The sequence below is a fragment of the Dipodomys spectabilis genome, unplaced genomic scaffold (genome assembly GCF_019054845.1).
Source record: "Dipodomys spectabilis isolate Male_0828 unplaced genomic scaffold, ASM1905484v1 ptg000566l, whole genome shotgun sequence".
NCBI classification, from domain to species: Eukaryota; Metazoa; Chordata; class Mammalia; order Rodentia; family Heteromyidae; genus Dipodomys; species Dipodomys spectabilis.
Window position 1 is genome coordinate 905,906 of NW_024871243.1, and position 17,905 is coordinate 923,810.

At 43.5% G+C, this 17,905-nt stretch overlaps 1 pseudogene; it reads left to right on the forward strand.

Moving 5' to 3' along the window:
- Nucleotides 1–15,020: 15,020 nt before the first annotated feature.
- LOC122100142 lies at nucleotides 15,021–16,143 on the forward strand (annotated as a pseudogene).
- Nucleotides 16,144–17,905: the final 1,762 nt, after the last annotated feature.

Here is a 17,905-nt window from a genome sequence, read left to right on the forward strand (position 1 = left end):
GGAGGTGACTTGTGTGTCACTAAGTGCCTTTCTGTTGTCAGCATGTGTCCACTGCCGGCTCCTTGTTCACCCCCACAGTGGCATTCTGGCAGAACCAACATTGTAGTGTCCTTCCATTGAATTGCCAGCCTTACCTTGCCTTTCTTTTCTTTTCCCTCCCTCCTTCCCTCCTTCCCTCCCTCCTTCCCTCCCTTCCTTCCTTCCCTTTCTTTCTCCTTCCTTCCTTTCCTCCCTCCCTCCATCCCTCCCTCCCTTCCTTCCTTGCCCTCCCTCCCTCCTTCCTTCTTTCTTTCTTTCTTTCTTTCTTTCTTTCTTTCTTTCTTTCTTTCTTTCTTTCTTTCTTTCTTTCTTTCTTTCTTTCTTCTTCCCCTCTCTCCCTCCCTCCCTCCCTCCCTCCCTCCCTCCCCAGAGCTGAGGACTGAACTCAGGGCCTTACATTTGCCAGGCAAGTGTTCTTCCACTGAGCCAAATCCCATCCCAACCTTTCATTCTTGATCAGCGTTGTGTGAGAATAGGTTCTCTTTTTATCCTTCACATACACACAGTGTATGTGCATGCGTATGTGTGTGTGCACGTGCGTGCCAGACACTGTAGGTGCCTTTCCACAGTTGAGGGAAGCACGTCTGATTGCGTATGTTTTCATTCTTACACAAGAGTCTGGGACATGAACAGCTGAGGTTCAGTTGGGTGTGAACAGCTGTCTGTACAACACTACACGATTACATCTCACTGTATACACTGAGAGGACTTTTATCTCCAGTGTAATTCTTTGTTATCACTGCTACCCCAATCTAGCCTTTTCCTTGTTTACACTTATCTAGCTCTGTTTTTAGACGGAATTAAAACTCAACCTAAATTTTCTTGTCTTTTTTTTTCTTTACCTACAAGTAGGTGCCAAGCTGTTGACTGTACTTCTGAAATGCTTCCCTTTCATCTCTCATTGCCTGTTCCACTGTCATCCCTCCAGTAGTAACCAACCTATCACTTCTCACAACGACTGGGGCTCTCCCTTCACCTTCCTGCCATCCCTCACAATATCCTGTGCATACCAAACGTAGATGCAGATGCAGACCAAACATAGATAAACGTTTGGGGTTTGGTCAGCCTTTTTTTATTTTGCTTTGTTTGTTTGGTCATTTGTGGGGCTTGAACTCAGGGCTTGGGTGCTGTCTCTGAGGTGGTTCCCCACCCTACCCCCCCCCAAAGGTAGCACTCTACCACTTTGAGCCACAGCTCCACTTCCAGTGTTTGAGTGGTTAGTGGGAGATAAGTCATAGGAACTTTTCTGCCCAGGCTGGCTTTGAACCACGACCCTCAGATCTCAGCCTCCTGAGTAGCTTGAGCCCTTGACACCCAGCCCCAATCTTTGTTTTAAAAGTCAAAAATTTGAGAGGATGACTCTGGGAATGTGGCTCAGTGGTAGAGAGCTTGCCTAGCATGCTTGAAGCCCTGAGTTCAACTCCTCAGTACCACATACACAGAAAAAGCCAGAAGTGGCGCTGTGGCTCAAGTGGTAGAGTGCTAGCCTTGAGCAAAAGAAGCTCAGGGACAGTGCCCAGGCCCTGAGTTCAAGCCCCAGGACTGGCTAAACAGATAAATAATCTTAGAGCATCTACCTACTATGGGTGCTACCTCCCAGAACTGCAGGAAAAAAAAGAAAATGTGTTTCTGAGCAACAAGCACCAACAATAAAACAAAAAGGCAAATGACTCCAGGAAGCTGTGCCATTTTTACCTCCTGTCTTAGGTGTGGAACCCAGGAAAGTCATCAGCCCTGATGGGAGGCCTTTGCCGGCTGGTGAAGGCTGGTGAAGGCAGGCGTCCGACTGGACCCGCACAGAGCATGTGTGTCCTGGCTAGGATCTGCCTTTCCGTCTGTGTAGCCATGCTTGTCCAGCTTAGTGCCTCCCACCCCAGCCTGGTAGGCACCACACTCCCTGCTTTTTCAGTCATTGGGCATTGTTTGTGTCATGGTATTTTGTGTGTGTGTGTGTGTGTGTGTGTAAGATTAGGCAATTTTGAATACTTTTTTTAAACAGCCTTTGTAGCCACTATTCCTAATTTAAACATTTGCAGAAAAATCATTCTAGTTTCACACATTTATTGTGTAATTAACATTTTTCCAGTTGATGATTTTGAGTTATAGTCAACACTGAGGGAAGGAGCTGTTTGGTTTCCACAGCATTGTAGCCGGTGACATAGCTGAGTCTGGTCACTGCATACAATGCAGCAGAACAGACCTGCTAGCCTTTGGGGGCTGCGCAGATAAAGGTTTGCCCACGTAGCTGCTTTCAGGCCCCTCTGCAGTGCAGTTGCTCCAGCTGATTTATATATTCCTGCTAAATTGGCATGCCACATGCCTTTGGGGTTAAATTAACGTGTACCAAGTTAGAAAGCATCAGCTGCCAGTCTGGGTGCCTTCTGGAGGCTGGTGTGCCTTTCCTCCCATGTCCTGAGCCGGCACTCCAGGCAGTCTCTGTGGCCAGCAGCTGCCAGAGTCCCTCAGGGGCCCGCTGCCCCGCCTTTGTGCATGAGGGGTTCTGGTCCCACAGGGGGCTTTCATCTAGATGTACATTGTACTTGGTCCTGGGCAAAACAGGAAGATTTGCAACTCCAAAAGCAAATACAACCAACATGACTTTATTCCTTAGCCACTCCTTCCCCCCTCCCCCCCTCCCGCCTCCTCTAAATAAACTCAAAGGAATTATTGTGTCTAAATGGCAGCAATATAAATCTGTATATTGATTCTTGGAAGTTGAAGAAAACAAACAAATTGGTAAAAGGTTAAAGAAAACTTACACAGGGAATAGGTATGCATTACAAAGGAAAGTGTCTGGAGTGTTATTTAAGAAAAGCTACAGTGACTGGCTATATTAAGGAAATTTCATGTTCCGCATGTCATTAGACTGTCCTTGGTCTGGAATCCGGCTGTAAGGCGGGCAGGACTTTTTAAAGTGAGCAGTTGTTCATCCTTAGCGGGCATGTTTTCTAACCGCTGTCTTCTTCCCCTTCTCCCAGAGGTAGTCTGGGTGCCCCTTGCTCAGAGATTTGTTTTCATGTGTGTGTGTGTGTGTGTGTGTGTGTGTGTGTGTGTGTGTTGTTTTCGTGTGTGTGTGTGTGTGTGTGTGTGTGTGTGTACATGTGCACACGTTAAGCAGGCTTTTCCCTAATGAGCTGTGGCGCCAGCTGCAAGAGAGGCAAATCCTGTTACTTTCCACAACTCCTCTGAAGCTGCAGAGTGGTGGTAGGAATGGAGTCTCCTTTCACCCCTTTCTGCTGTTTTCTTTCCCCGTCCTCTGCTGTCCCCGAGCATCTTGGGAAAGTTCAGATTTCTGTGCTCACAGTTCAATGTGCACAGTGAAAGAATACAAAATGCCCAAGGAGAGAAAGTGAGAAGAGGAGAAAAAAAAGCTTGGGGTGGATGTCTTTAGGAGGAGGGTCCCTTGTACCTTAGTCTAAGACTTAAGCTCTGGGTTGAAACCTTAAGTAGTAAAGCTTTGAATAACCTGGATCTCTGGACTCTCTTTGGAGACAGTTTTATCCGTACTTAAAGCAGTGGGTTATGTATGAAGAGAATTCAAATTCCTTATATCAAAAAACGGGATACTGGTATCTCCTCAGTCTTTGCTCTGTTTCCATAGAGGAAGATGAGATAAATGTAATATTACTTTGTGCAGCATTTGTTTTGTGTATCACGTGTGGTATTTACCTCCCTTCTTTCTCCATACCACCCCTTGGAGACCACATACTTCATGTGAGGAACACACAGCATCTTGCTGTGAAAAGCATTTTTTAATTGTGGTAACAATTTTAAAACATTTATATCATTGCTACAATTAAAAGTTAACCCATTAGTCAGGCGCTGGTGGCTCATACCTGTAACACTAACTACTCAGGAGGCTGAGATTTGTGGATCACAGTTCAAAGCCAGCCCGGGCAGAAAAATCCCTATAATTTTTTTTTTTTTTTTGCCAGTCCTGGAGCTTGAACTCAGGGCCTGGGTGCTGTCCCTGAGCTTCTTTTGCTCAAGACTGGTGCTATACCACTTGAGCCACACCTCTGCTGCTGGCTCTTTCTGTGTATGTGATACTGAGGAATCAAACACAGGACTTCGTGCATGCTAGGCGAGCACTCTACCACTAAGGCACATTCGCAGCCCCCTATGAGATTCTTATCGCTAGTGAACCACTCAAAAACCAGAAAGTGGGGCTGTTGCTTAAAGTGGTAGAGCAAAAGCCAAAAGAAAAAAGAAAAATCATGAAAATGACTTTTTTCCTGTTAACAAGTTTTCATTGTACAGTAATTAATTACCATTAGCCACCAGTGTGTTTCCGTGGTATTATTTTCATTGTTATATTCAGTAGTGTATTTTTATGGTTGTGAAACAAACACATCTCCAGAGCTTTTCATCTTGCACAACTCAAACTACTCTTTAAACAGAGATGGGGAAAGTCTGGCCTGTGGCCCATTGAAGGCCTAGGAAGTCAGTTGGTAAATGAGGGGACAGACAGACAGGAATGTATGTGCTCTGATTGTACTGATAACTTTGTATGGCCCATAATGATGTTATAAAAGGCCATATGACCTTTGGCAGGAAAATATTTCTCCACCTTTGCAAAAGTTTCTTTCTTTTTTTTGGTTGGTCATGGGACTTGAACTCTGGGCCTGGGCACTGTCCCTCAGCTCCAGGTGAGCGCTCTACCACTTGAGCCACAGTGCCACTTCCTGTTTTTCTAGTGGTTAAACTGGCGATAAAAATCTCATGGGCTTTCCTGCCCAGGCGGGCTTTGAACCCTGATCCTCAGATCTCAACCTCCTGAATAGCTAGGATTACAGGTGTGAGCCACCTAGGCCCAGTTTGGTTCTAATTTTTAGTGATAACTTAAAAAAATTGTTGTTACAAGGGTGACCGGTCACATTTACATAAGTCAGGTAATGAGTACAGTACATCTCTTTTTGGACAATGTCACTCCTAATGATTTAACCATCTTCTTAACTCAGGTCTGCATTTGTGCATCCATGCCTGCATGCCTCTCCCCCATCCTAGTATATTTCCAGGTGGCGTTCTGTTATATTAAACATAGTATTGTAGAATTACGTTTTAAAAGGCAGTCTTGTATTTGAACCCGTTTGTCTACAGACTGTACTGAGTTATTTACCATATTCTAAGACCTATGGATGGTGTGGGGGGAAATGGGAAGCAAGGAAAGGGGCTGGAATATTGTTTGAAAGACAGCATGGGCCTGTTCGTTTCTCCTAATCCAACAGTCCGGACTCTGTATCCTTCTATTGTACTTATCCTATAAGAAAGCAAACTTTTCTCCCAGGGAGAAGCCTGAGAAGCCTCTTGTCTCACTTAATAGTTGACTGAAGATCATTTATGATTTTGTTCCCCCTTCATATTGATTTAGGGAACCTGGGGGCAAGCTCAGTGGTTGAAGCCTTCTCTACAGGTGCCAGGCCCAGGAGCTGTCCTCAGCCAAAAAAGTTAATGCACATCTTACATTCTACTCCAAATCATGATTATTTTTTAAAAATAAAATCACCATTAAATGTTTTCCAAGTCCGGTCTCTAAGAGATCACGCATATCCTATGTTAGACTTCTGGCAGTCCTCTCTTGAGCAATACCCTCCTGGTTCTTGCCTTATGTTCTCAAGTGTGGCTGTTAAAACAACTTAATTTGGTATGTCCTCTGTGTATGCGTATGTAGACGCACATGCACGAGTGCACGTTTGCCTAGGATTTGAACTCAGAGTCTGGACATTGTCATTGAGATTTTTTTGCTCAAGGCTAATGTAGTGCTCTGCCACTTGAGCCATAGCTCCAGTTCTGGCTTTTTGGTGGTTAATTGGAGTCTCATGGACTCCTGTCTGGGGCTGGCTTTGAAGTTCAGTCCTCAGATCTCGGCCTCCTAGGTAGTTAGAATTACTTGGCAGAGCCAGTAATATATTTAGTAATAATATAAACTCTAGGAGACATTACATAGTTCAGTCTAAGCACCTCTAATGAAAAATGAGCATTTTGTGGCTGGGAATTTACATCAGTGGAATAGTACTTGGCGTGTGCAAAGGCCTGCGTCCCATCTCTACTATTCTTCAGAGTTGGAAGCCACACTTAAGAGCAAGCAAGTTGCGCTTTTGATGTACTCTGGGAGAGGAGGGACTCATAGGCAGGTGTGTTGCAGGGTATATAGCTACTGTAGTTCAGGCATCGAAATTGGAGGATTGGCAAAGTGAAATTCACCTGGGAAGACCGTAGAGAAAAGTCTTTGTGCCTGGTGCTGGTGGCTCACACCTTTAATCCTAACTACTCAGCAGGCTGAGATCTGAGGATTGCGGTTCAAAGCCAGCCCAGGCAGGAGAGTAGTCCATGACACTCTTAGCTCCAGTAAACCACTCAAAAAACTGGAAGTGGCACTGTGGCTCAAGTGGTAGAATGTTCACCTTGAGCTGAAGAGCTAAGGGACAGCACCCAGGTCCAGAGTTTAAGCCCCACGACCGACCAAAAAAAAAAAGTCTTTGTGTGATGTACAGTTGGCCCAGAAAAGGGATTTCCAGGCCCTAGACTGTACACATGAGTGTTTGCAAACGTAAGCAAAACAAATGCATCTCACCAAGGCATTACTCTCCAGATGATGTAAGAGCAGTCTTATTCTAGCAATCTCCTCTAGACATGTAGGAGTAGCATCATTAAAGTAAAAGTTGCCAAATTTCTTCCTCCCAGTTCTGTTAAGTTCAGAATACAGTGTTGCAGTTGGTTTATTTTTGAAACCGTTATATAACAAAGAGTACTTGTAATTGATTATAAAGCATTTAATGCTCCTGTATTTTGTTTTGCCACTAAATTAGAAAACTATACAATATGCAAACTAGTTGATTAGCATGGCTTTGCAAAAAAGAAATATGCACCTGTATCACAGCCATGGGGCTGGGATGAGATCTGGAGGATTGCCGTTAGTAAGTAGTCAGCCGGGAACCGTTTCCAAGCTCCATCTCCAAAATAGCCAACAAAAAAGCAGGCTGAGCCGGGTGCCCTTGGCTCACACTTGTAACCCTAGCTGGAAAAGGGGCTGAGAGCTGAGGATTGTGCTGCCAAGCCAGCCTGGGCAGGGGAGTCCCTAAGACTCAACTCCAGTAAATTACTCAGAAAAAGCTGGAGGTGGTGCTGAGTTCAAGTGACAGAATGCTAGCTTTGAGCAGATTAAGCTCAGTACAGCTTAAGTTCAAGCCCTAGGATCCACACACACACACACACACACACACACACACACACACACTGGGCCTCAAGTGTTAGAATACAGGTCTAGCAGGTGCAAGACCCTGAGTTCAGTCCCTGCCCCCCATTACTGTCTTCCCCAGCCCTCCCCAAGAACTGTGGGTTTGTCTTCCAGAGTGTAGACAAAAGGAATGGGGGGGATGGTAGGGGCAGTAAGAGAAACTCTAGAAAAAACCTGAAAGCTCTCATTGCTCCTCTTGCAGCAGTAACTGGGGGAAGAGGGAAAATGGCAGCAAGCCCTTTGCTTCATTGACCAGCCATTTTCTGTTGCTTGGGCTCTGTGTTTTTGGTGGTAGTGTAGATTTTAAGAAGTCTCAGTATTTAATCTCTCTCTTTCCTCTTCTCTCTCAGGAGTTAGAGGCAGCTCTTCACAGAGATGATGTGGAGTTTATTAACGATCTGATTGCCTGCTTGCTTCAGGGCTGCCATCAGCAAAGGGATATCAAGTGAGCAACTACTAACTGTGCTCTTAGCACATATTTATCACACAGGGATAGCTAGCCAATCATAGCATCTACCTCTAGTCCATATAAGACAGTATACCCTAATGCATAATATGCAAATGAGCTCCCAGGCTCTGTGTCTGTGCTTTCTTTTTTGGGGGGGGGATGGGAGGTCCGGTCATGGGGCCTGAACTCCAGGCCTGGGCGCTATCCCTCAGCTCTTCAGCTCAAGGCTAGCGCTCTACCACTTGAGCCACAGTGCCACTTCCGGCTTTTTTCTTTTTGCTTATGTGGTGCTGAGGAATTGAACCCAGGGCCTCATGCATGCAAAGCAAGCACTCTACCACTAAGCCACCTTCCCAGCCCCTGCTCATTCTTTACTGTGATGGTTGAGTTTGCTTTTCACAAATCTGTTACCATTTACTTGTGGCTACACCAGCTGCCACTCAAGTGTAGAATTTTTGTCTCTTGTTTGTGCCTATTTCTGATTTTTATTTGAAATATTGGTGAAATACCGCCAACAAAACGATAGAGTTTTCTATATTTCTTGCACTTGTGTCTTCTGTTGTCCACATAACCTGGTAGCAATAGCATAATTTACTTGGTGCCTCTGGGCTCTCTGATGCCGTCATAACTGACAAATAAATAGCTCTCTAGTGTCTGTGAAGGCACTAGCAAGTAAATTTGATCAATGTTGACAAAACTGTTTTGTGCTGAGATCTGTTTTCTTGGTGGTGGTTGTCTTTGGAGCCTGGGATGGGCTGTGTTGTACAGGCTAATCTAGTACTCCTGGGTTCAAGGGGCTCTCCTTGAAGTTCTCACCCTTCTGGATAGCTGGACTACAAGTATGTGCCACTGCACCTCACCTTTCCCTTATTTTTGGAAAAGAGCCCTGACATTGGTTAGCCTTCCCTTTTGTAGAGCCCCTGCCTAGCATGCATGAGGCCCTGGGTCTGTTTATTTCTTCTTGATGCACAAATAAACACTCCCCAAAGTAGAGACGCTGGATTCTGAGGAGGGTCTCATGGTTCTCTGGGTCCTTGTGGACTCTCCGAAGCTCCTTGGCTTTGCTGGGGTGCACGGCCGTGCCAGGCCCATTTCCTGAGGCCTGTGCCCCTGAGAACCAGGAGCAGACCCGCCCCGGCCGTTACACACGACAGGTGAAAAGGTCGAGCAATCAGCACAAGTTGCAAAAGCATTATCAGAGATGTATTTTTATAAGTACAAAAGAAGGAAAACTGAGGATACATGTAAATGGACAAAATGTACAAAGCAGTTGACAGGCTGCCTCACACAATTCAGGAGCGCTGTTCTGTCTTGTGGGCAGGGAGAGTGTCATGTTCACATTGATGGGTGATTGGGGTTATCTGCACTGTGTGGGTCCAGCACTTGTACTTGTAGAGCAGGGGTCTGAGGTTACATGATTTCAGAGTCGTAGGAGCCAACGGCTCTGGAGCACGCCCAAGTTCTGCTAGTAGTAGAATATTGCCTATCTTCTGTTCCCCAAGGTTGATGATAAGCACCTGGGTTCTTCTGTTCACTCTTGCTGGGGTTTCTTTTTCCATTTTCTTCTCTAGTATACACAGGGGTGTTTTTGTTGTTTTTGTTTTGCCAGTCCTGGGGCTTGAACTCAGGGCCTGGGCACTGTCCCTGAGCTTCTTTTGCTCAAGGCTTGCACTCTATCACTGAGCCATGATGCCACTTCTAGCTTTTACTGTGTGTGTGGTACTGAGGAATTGAACCCAGGGCTTTATTCATGCTGGGAATGCACTGTACCACTGAACCACATTCCCAACCCCACTTTCTTTGTTTTGTTTTGCTTTGCTTTCAAAAACAAAATCTAGTACTGAAAGTTTGTCCTTTAAACATTATCTCTTTGGACTCCTGCTAAATGTGTTTATTTGAACTTGTGACATCATGCAGTAAAATCACATATCTTCAGCATACAGGCCACTTCTGTGTGTGCGCATGACTGGGTCTGTGTACTGGTTTGGGGCCTTGACCTAAGGCCTGGGTACTGTCCTTTGGCTTTTTTTGCTCAAAGCTGCCTATCATTTGAACCACAGCTCCACATCTGGCTTTCTGGTGGTTAATTGGAGATAGGAGTCTCAGACTTTTTCTGCCAGGGCTGGCTTTGAACTAGGAGCCTCTTATCTCAGCCCCCTGAGTAGCTAGGATTACAGTTGTGAGCCACTGGCACCTGGCAGGCCAATGGATTTGAACAAATGAATGTGCCATGTAGTCATCATTCTGCTCAGAAACATAGAACATTTCCATCTTCCCAGAAAGTTGTCTTTGTAGTTGCTCTCCCATGTAAACTGGTCTGGCTGTCAGCGGCCTCAGTTTTACTAAGATACCTTGTGGTAGTGTTGTAGAATTTGTGCTAATGGGACAACACACTGTCAAGTCCAGCTTCTTTCATTCAGTACAATGTCTGCAGAATTCTTTGTGATTGCTGTTTGTATCAATTTGTTCATTTTGGCCAAGTGAAGGATTAAATTGTATCTAGTGAAAAATAAATTGCAAGCGGTTTATCCTTTCCATGTGTTGATAGGGATGTGTGTTGCTTTTGAGGTTGTTACGATAAAGCTACTTTGAGTATTTGCATGCAAATGTTGCTGTAAATGTGTTTTCATTTATTTTGAGAATTTCTGAATCTTATGGTAATGGTATGTTTAACGGCAAGAAACTGCCAAACTCTTTTTCCAAAGTGATTGTGACATTTTATATTTCTACTAGTGAAATAGGAGAAGTCTAGTTGCTTGCTCTATATCTTTATCAACATTTGTTCTTTTAATTTCACCGATTCTCTTGTCTTTAAGGTAGTAACTCACTCTCATTTTAATTTGTATTTTCCCGATGACCAGGAATGTTGGACATCGTTCTTGTTCATTTGTACATCTCTTCTTGGTGAAACGTTTACTCACATCTTTTGATTACTTATGTTCAGTTAGGGGTATTTACTAGTTTGTAGATGGAACTGTTTAGATTTTTTATGCAGTCTAGATGTAAGTCCCTTGTTAGACATACAATGTTAAAGTGTAAATATTTGCTCCTAGTGTGTATTTTCCATTTATGTTTTTAAAGAACCAGAGTTTTTATTTAGCTAGGCACTGATGGCTCACACCTGTAATCCAAGCTACTCAGGAGGTTGTGGTTCAAAGCCAGCTCTGGCAGGAAAGTCCTAAGACTCATCTCTCCAGTTAACTACAAGAAAATCAAAAGAGGCTTTGTGGCTCCAAGTGATAGAGAACTAGCTTTGAGTGCTAGCCTTGAGTGAAAGACCCCAGGGACAGTGCCCAGTCTCTTGAGTTAAAGCCCCATGACCTCCCTCCCTCCAAAAAAAGTTTCATTTAGTTCAAGTCAATGTAATATATTGTTTCCTATATATTTCACATTTTTTTTCTGTGTGCGAAATCAGTGATACTACAAAAGGATCATTTTCACATGCTTTCTTTTAGCGATTTTTCCAGATTTAGCTTCTTATAAGTTGTCTTCTCGCTGCATTTAGGGCTAGCATTTTCTGCCGAGATAAGAAGTCCCAGGATTTTTTTCCTTTGGCTGTCTTGATTTGGAGCCCTACTGTTCCAGATCTTAGCCTTCCTCAGAATTGGGATGACAGGCGTGAAATGCCCAATTCTGTGTTTGTTGCTTGGCTGGCCTCAAACCATGGCCTTCCCAGGTCATCTCAGCCGTGTGATGTAGCTCGGGGCAGCACCTTTGTGATGTCTTGTTGTTAGGTGTTTATAGAACTTCTCTAGGTATTCTTGTCAAATCACCCCATTTATTATTGCAAAATTCCAATTTCAGTATTTTTTGAGTTGGTCCTAAGATTAGCTCACAGCTGGTGCTGTATGCCTTGAGCCATACCTCCATCTAGGATTTTTTTTGCTGTTTTTGTTTTGTTTTGTTTTAGATAAGAATCTCAGGTTGTCTGTTGGGCTGGCTTTGAACCATGATCCTCAGATTTCATCCACAGGCTTAGCTACATTGTAAAGTCCTGTCCAAAACAAAACAAAAGATCTGTTAGCTATTTTGGCCTAGGTTCTGTGATCTTAAAGAAGAAACACTTTCAAGCTGGGTACCTGTAACTCAGGAGTCTGAGATCTGCAGATCAAGCCAGCCTAGGCAGGAACCTATGAAACTCTATATCTCCAATTAACAAGTAAAAGTACCAGAAGTGGAACTGTGGATCAAGTGGTAGAGCCCTAGCTTTGAGCAAAAAAGCTCAAGGACAGCACCCCCAGGTCCTGAGTTCAAGCCTCAGGATTCACATCTACCCACACAAATAAAGGATAGACACTGTAAGTCAGTGGCTGTGGCTCCAGTACTGGGGATGGTGCACTGCTGCGCTCTACCCCAGGCCTCAGATTATCTTATACAACCTCTTCACTTGCTGATTTACAAGAACTCCTGCTAAATATTGCCTCATCAATCATGTGCATGCATTAGTTAAGCCTCACAAATGCTTGAAGCATGTGGAAGGAGGCGATTCTACTTTTCACTTAGTCTGCATTGTGTATGGTTCTTTGCCTTAGTAAGGAGACTGGATACCTTTTCATGTCCCTGACATGTGCTTCTAAGAGGTCAGTAGCTGCCTGTTTTCTGTGATATCCCAAACACATTGCAGCTGTTAAATCAGTTGCTTTGCCTAGTCATGAATTCTGCCAGTTCCAGCCCGCTGATCATTAAAAGCAGCCAGTACCCCAGCCCTCTGCCTCTGTCTGTGGGCTGGCCAATAGAAGGGAAGTGTCTTCTGTCTGAAGCTGGCTGAAGAGCTCTTTGCTGACTTCTATCAAGTGGCTAACCTGGGGTGTTAGAAAGCAGTTGACTCATCCTTATTTTCATTCTCTTTCTACTGCTCTGTCTTGGTTTCTTTGCTATAAGAAACATGTAACTTCAAGTAGGTCTTTGTCTCTTTATTCACGCAATACTAACTTATAGCCAGTGGTCTTTCCTAATATTTTGAATAGGAAAGTAAAGAGAAAATGGATCTTTAAGAGTATTTGGAGGCTGGGAATGTGGATCAGTTGTAGAGTGCTTGCCTAGCATGCATTTCGATTCCTTAGTACCAAATACACAGAAAAGTCCAGAAATGGCACTGTGGCTCAAGTGGTAGAGCACTAACCTTGAGCAGAAGAAGTTCAGGGACCATGCCTAGGCCCTGAGTTCAATCCCCAGGCCTGGCATGTACACATGTACGCATGCACGCATGCATAAATAAATAAATAGGATGAGCAAAAGATTAGAAGTTGTCTCCACTTCGTAGTTTGCTGTTGACTTGCATGTGCTGCTACCTGTGTTTTAAGAGTTCTCCGTGGGGAGCTCTTAGGACACGATTATCTTCTTTGGAACTTCATGTGAGTTGGTCTAATTCATAAAGCAGCCAAGACAGTCAGATCCTTCTTGTTGCCGTTGATAAGTTTGTCAGCTCTCAAGCCACAGCTTTGTGTACGTTCATGTATTTTTGTCTGGGCCTTATGGATAGGCCTCAGACACTCCACAGCTACCTGGAAGACATTATCAACTACTGCTGGGAGCTTGAGGAGGGGAAACCCAACCCCCTGAGAGAAGCCAGTTTCCAAGACCTGCCTCTTCATACCCATGTGGAGATTCTGCACCACCTCTGTGATTACTGGCTTGATGCAGATGATGTCTTCGATCTACTCAAGGTGCTTCCCTGAAAGCCCTTTCTCTAGTGCAGTAAAAACCCAGTAGTTGAGAATGGAGCTTTGAAATCAGAGCCTAGACACTGTCCCTAAGCTTTTTTGCTCAAGGCTAGTGCTCTACCACTTGAGCCACAGTGCTGCTTCTATTTCTTAGTGGTTAGTTAGACGTAAGAGCTCTTGGATCTTTTTTGGGGGGGTGTGGTAGGAATTTGAACTAGGGCCTGGACATTGTCCCTGAGCCTTTTTTGTTTTGTTTTTGTTTTGCTCAAGGTTAATGCTTTACTACTTGAGCCACAGTTCCACTTCTGGCTTTTTGGTCATTAATTGGAGATAAAGAGGCTCATGAGCTTTCCTGCCTGGGCAGGCTTTGAGTCGTGATCCTCAGACCTCAGCCTCCTGAGTAGCTGGGATGACAGACATGAGCCACGGATGCCCGGCTGGCAGGTGTCCGGATCACACAGGATTAGACCTGGTGATGACTTCTAGTCCTTTCTTGGTCATGTCATTTAGAAGTAGTCTTTGTTCAGGACTCCAGCCTAGGTCAGGCCCTGGGGTAAATTGGGAGTCTCAGCTGGAGCAGAATGTTGCTGTGGGTTCTGACTGAGCTGCCATAGTGGATTACATGGGACAGAGCCTTAGAGCATCTTATCCTACCCACTACTTTTTGTGTACGTATAAAGTAAATCTAAGCCAGGTAGTCAGACCATTCATTGGAATTCTCCATTTTTGGAGGGGTCGGAGCCGTGGTTGGGGTAGGGAACATTTCAAGTATTTCTATATCTTGTTCTTCAAAGAAGGTACCCCCATCCCATTCTGTATTTTATCTGCCCAGGTGGAAAAATGATATCCTGTACTTGGCATTTTGAAACAGGTGATAGGTTCGTGTATTGAAGTTTTCTTCCATTTATTTAGTTCATTGTTTTCCCCAACCCTCCTTCCTTTTCCGCCAAGGGTCTGGATGCAGACAGTCTCCGTGTAGAACCTCTAGGGGAAGACAATTCAGGGGCACTCTACTGGTATTTCTACGGAACACGAATGTATAAAGAGGATCCGGTACAAGGGAGGTCTAATGGAGAACTCTCTATGAGCAGGTAAAGTCTTCAGTGTCAAGGCTGTAATAGCTACATGTAAAAATGTCTTTAAAGTTACATACATCAGTGCTGGGTTGTGGCTTAAGCCATAGAGCACCACTTTGCAAACCTTACGCCCTAGGCTCAAACCCTGGTACCATACATACATAAAAGAAGAAAGCTCATACAAACAAAGAAAGCTAGAACTTTATTTTCTAATGAGGGGAATTAACTGTATCAGCATTCTTGAAGGGAAAGTAATTTCATATACAAATAAAAAGGAGCAGGGTACCAGTTGCTCACACCTGCTACATTTCCAGACATGTTTAATATATGTCCCAATCAATCTCACCCCTTATATCAATTTCCTTTCCCCCTTCTCCCCTTCCTACCTTCCCAAAACAATTTCAACATGCTTCCTTGTTCAATTTTCATAGCTGCAAACCATCTCTTTCAATCAAATTTATACCCTTTCAAAATATGTTTCAAAATTATGCACCCTTGGCCTCTTCCTCTCGGTCCCATATTGAACTCGAGTTGGAAGAGGCCAGTCCAATCTCAAAATGGAGGTAAAACTGCCGCCCGGGTCGCCCCCAGCCCGACTCTGGCCATCGCTGCTGTCACCGGGGAGAGGAGGGTCATGATCCAAAGGAACCAGAGCAGCTGCAGAAGCTGTTTATTAGTGGTCTGAGCTTCAAAACTACAGATGATAGTTTAAGAGAACATTCTGAGAAATGGGGTACACTCACAGATTGTGTGGTAATGAGAGATCCTCAGACAAAACATTCCAGGGGCTTTGGTTTTGTGACTTATTCTTGTGTTGAAGAGGTGGATGCAACCCTGTGAGCTAGACACCACAAGGTTGATGGACGTGTTGTGGAACCAAAGAGAGAGGTTTCTAGAGAGGATTCTGTGAAGCCAGGAGCCCATCTAACAGTGAAGAAAATTTTTGTTGGTGGTATTAAAGGAGATACAGAGGAATATAATTTGAGAGACTACTTTGAAAAATATGGCAAGATTGAAACCATAGAAGTTATGGAAGACCGGCAGAGTGGAAAAAAGAGAGGATTTGCTTTTGTAACTTTTGATGATCATGATACCGTTGATAAAATTGTTGTTCAGAAATACCACACTATTAATGGGCATAATTGTGAAGTGTAAAAGGCCCTTTCTAAACAAGAGATGCAGTCTGCTGGATCACAAAGAGGTCGTAGAGGTGGATCTGGCAACATTATGGGTCGTGGAGGAAACTTTGGAGGTGGTGGAGATAATTTTGGATGTGATGGAAACTTTGGTGGAAGAGGAGGCTATGGTGGTGGAGGTGGTGGCAGCAGAGGTAGCTATGGAAGAGGTGATGGTGGATACAATGGATTTGGAGGTGATGGTGGCAACTATGGTGGCCGTCCTGGTTATAGTAGTAGAGGAGGCTATGGTGGTGGTGGACCAGGTTATGGAAACCAAGGTGGAGGATATGGGGGTGGTGGAGGAGGATATGATGGTTACAATGAAGGAGGAAATTTTGGTGGCGGTAACTATAATGATTATTGAAATTACAGTGGACAACAGCAATCAAATTATGGACCCATGAAAGGGGACAGTTTTGGTGGAAGAAGCTCTGGCAGTCCATATGGTGGTGGTTATGGATCTGGTGGTGGAAGTGGTGGATATGGTAGTAGAAGGTTTTAAAACAACAGAAAAAAAGGCTACAGTTCTTAGCAGGAGAGAGAGAGTGAGGAGTTGTCAGGAAAGCTGCAGCTTACTTTGAGACAGTCGTCCCAAATGCATTAGAGGAACTCTAAAAATCTGCCACAGAAGGAATGATGATCCATAGTCAGAAAAGTTACTGCAGCTTAAACAGGAAACCCTTCTTGTTCAGGACTGTCATAGCCACAGTTTGCAAAAAGTGCAGCTATTGATTAATGCAATGTAGTGTCAATTAGATGTATATTCCTGAGGTCTTTTATCTGTTGTAGCTTTGTCTTTGTCTTTTCATTACATCAGCTATATTTCCCTGTGAATTGTGGTAGTGGTACCAGGAATAAAAAATTAAGGAATTTTTAACTTTTCAATATTTGTGTAGTTCAGTTTTTCTACATTTTAGTACAGAAACTTTAACGAAATGCAGTTTTGAAGGTGTTTCCTTGTGAGTTAACAAATAAAGATCATTGTTAATCACTATTTTGTATGAATTTTGCTAAAGTTAACTGTAAAGAAATACCTACTGACTTGCAGTTTAAGGGGAATCTATTCTCCTCATTTCCAAACCATGATACGAATGGGCGCTGACATGTGGAGAGAATAGATACTTGCATGTATGCATTGTGTGTTTTAGATACATAGGAGTGGGTATTTAAATTAGCATATTTGTGAATTTAATAGCATTAAGATTACCTTCAAATGAAAAAAAAACCCTCAAAATCCGTATTTGTGCATTTTCCTTCAATGTAATCATGGTTTTAGTGTGTTTTAAGATTTGCTGAATCATAGCTGTGTTTAGAACATCTCCCTTCTACATTTACCTTGATCACATTGAGAATGACAGCTACCATAGTTTTGGAGTGTAAAGCATGTCTGCTGCCCTCTATTTAAATTTGTAAAGGGTAGTGGATGTTTTCCCCATCCCTTTAGAAACCATTCTTAATTTTTGATTCAGGACCACTAAGTGTGCAATGTCTGAGCATATTAGTGGATACCTGATTTTATTCTGTTTTTCCTTTGAGACCCCTGAGGCCTATAAGTTTTATTACTTTTCCTTGGTTTAATTTCTCCATGCAAGTTTTCAGAGGAAGAGAATAAAAAGACACTTCATTGTCAAATCCTTAAAAAAAAAATTATGCACCCTCTACTATACCTTTGTCTCTGAGTCTCTTTTGTAATTTGGTTCAGCAGTATAATAATGTGTATGCTATTTATTTATGAAAAGCAGTTTGTGATTTATTTATTTATTTATGAAAAGCAGTTTGAGATTTCTGATCAGAATTAAAAAGAAAAGAGGGATAGTGCTTGCCTAGCTGGGCGCTGGTAGCTACTCAGCTACTCAGGAGGCTGAGATGTGAGGATCACCAATCAAAACAAGCCCAGACAAGAAAGGCCATGAAACTCTTATCTCCAATAAAACCACCAGAAAACCAGAAGTGGTACAATGGCTCAAATGATAGAGTGCTAGCCTTGAGCTGAAGAGTTCAGGGACAGCACCCAGACCCAGAGTTCAAGCCCCACAACTGACAAATAGATAGATAGATAGATAGATAGATAGATAGATAGATAGATAGATAGATAGATAGATAGATAGTGCTTGCCAAGCAACTGAGTTTTATTCCCAGCACAACAAAAAAACAAAGCAAACAAAAACCAAAGCACTTATGTGTGCATATTTTTAAAAGATAAGAACCTGTAGCCTTTTTGGTCTAACAGTATGAAAATACAGAATTTTAGAAATTTAGCATAT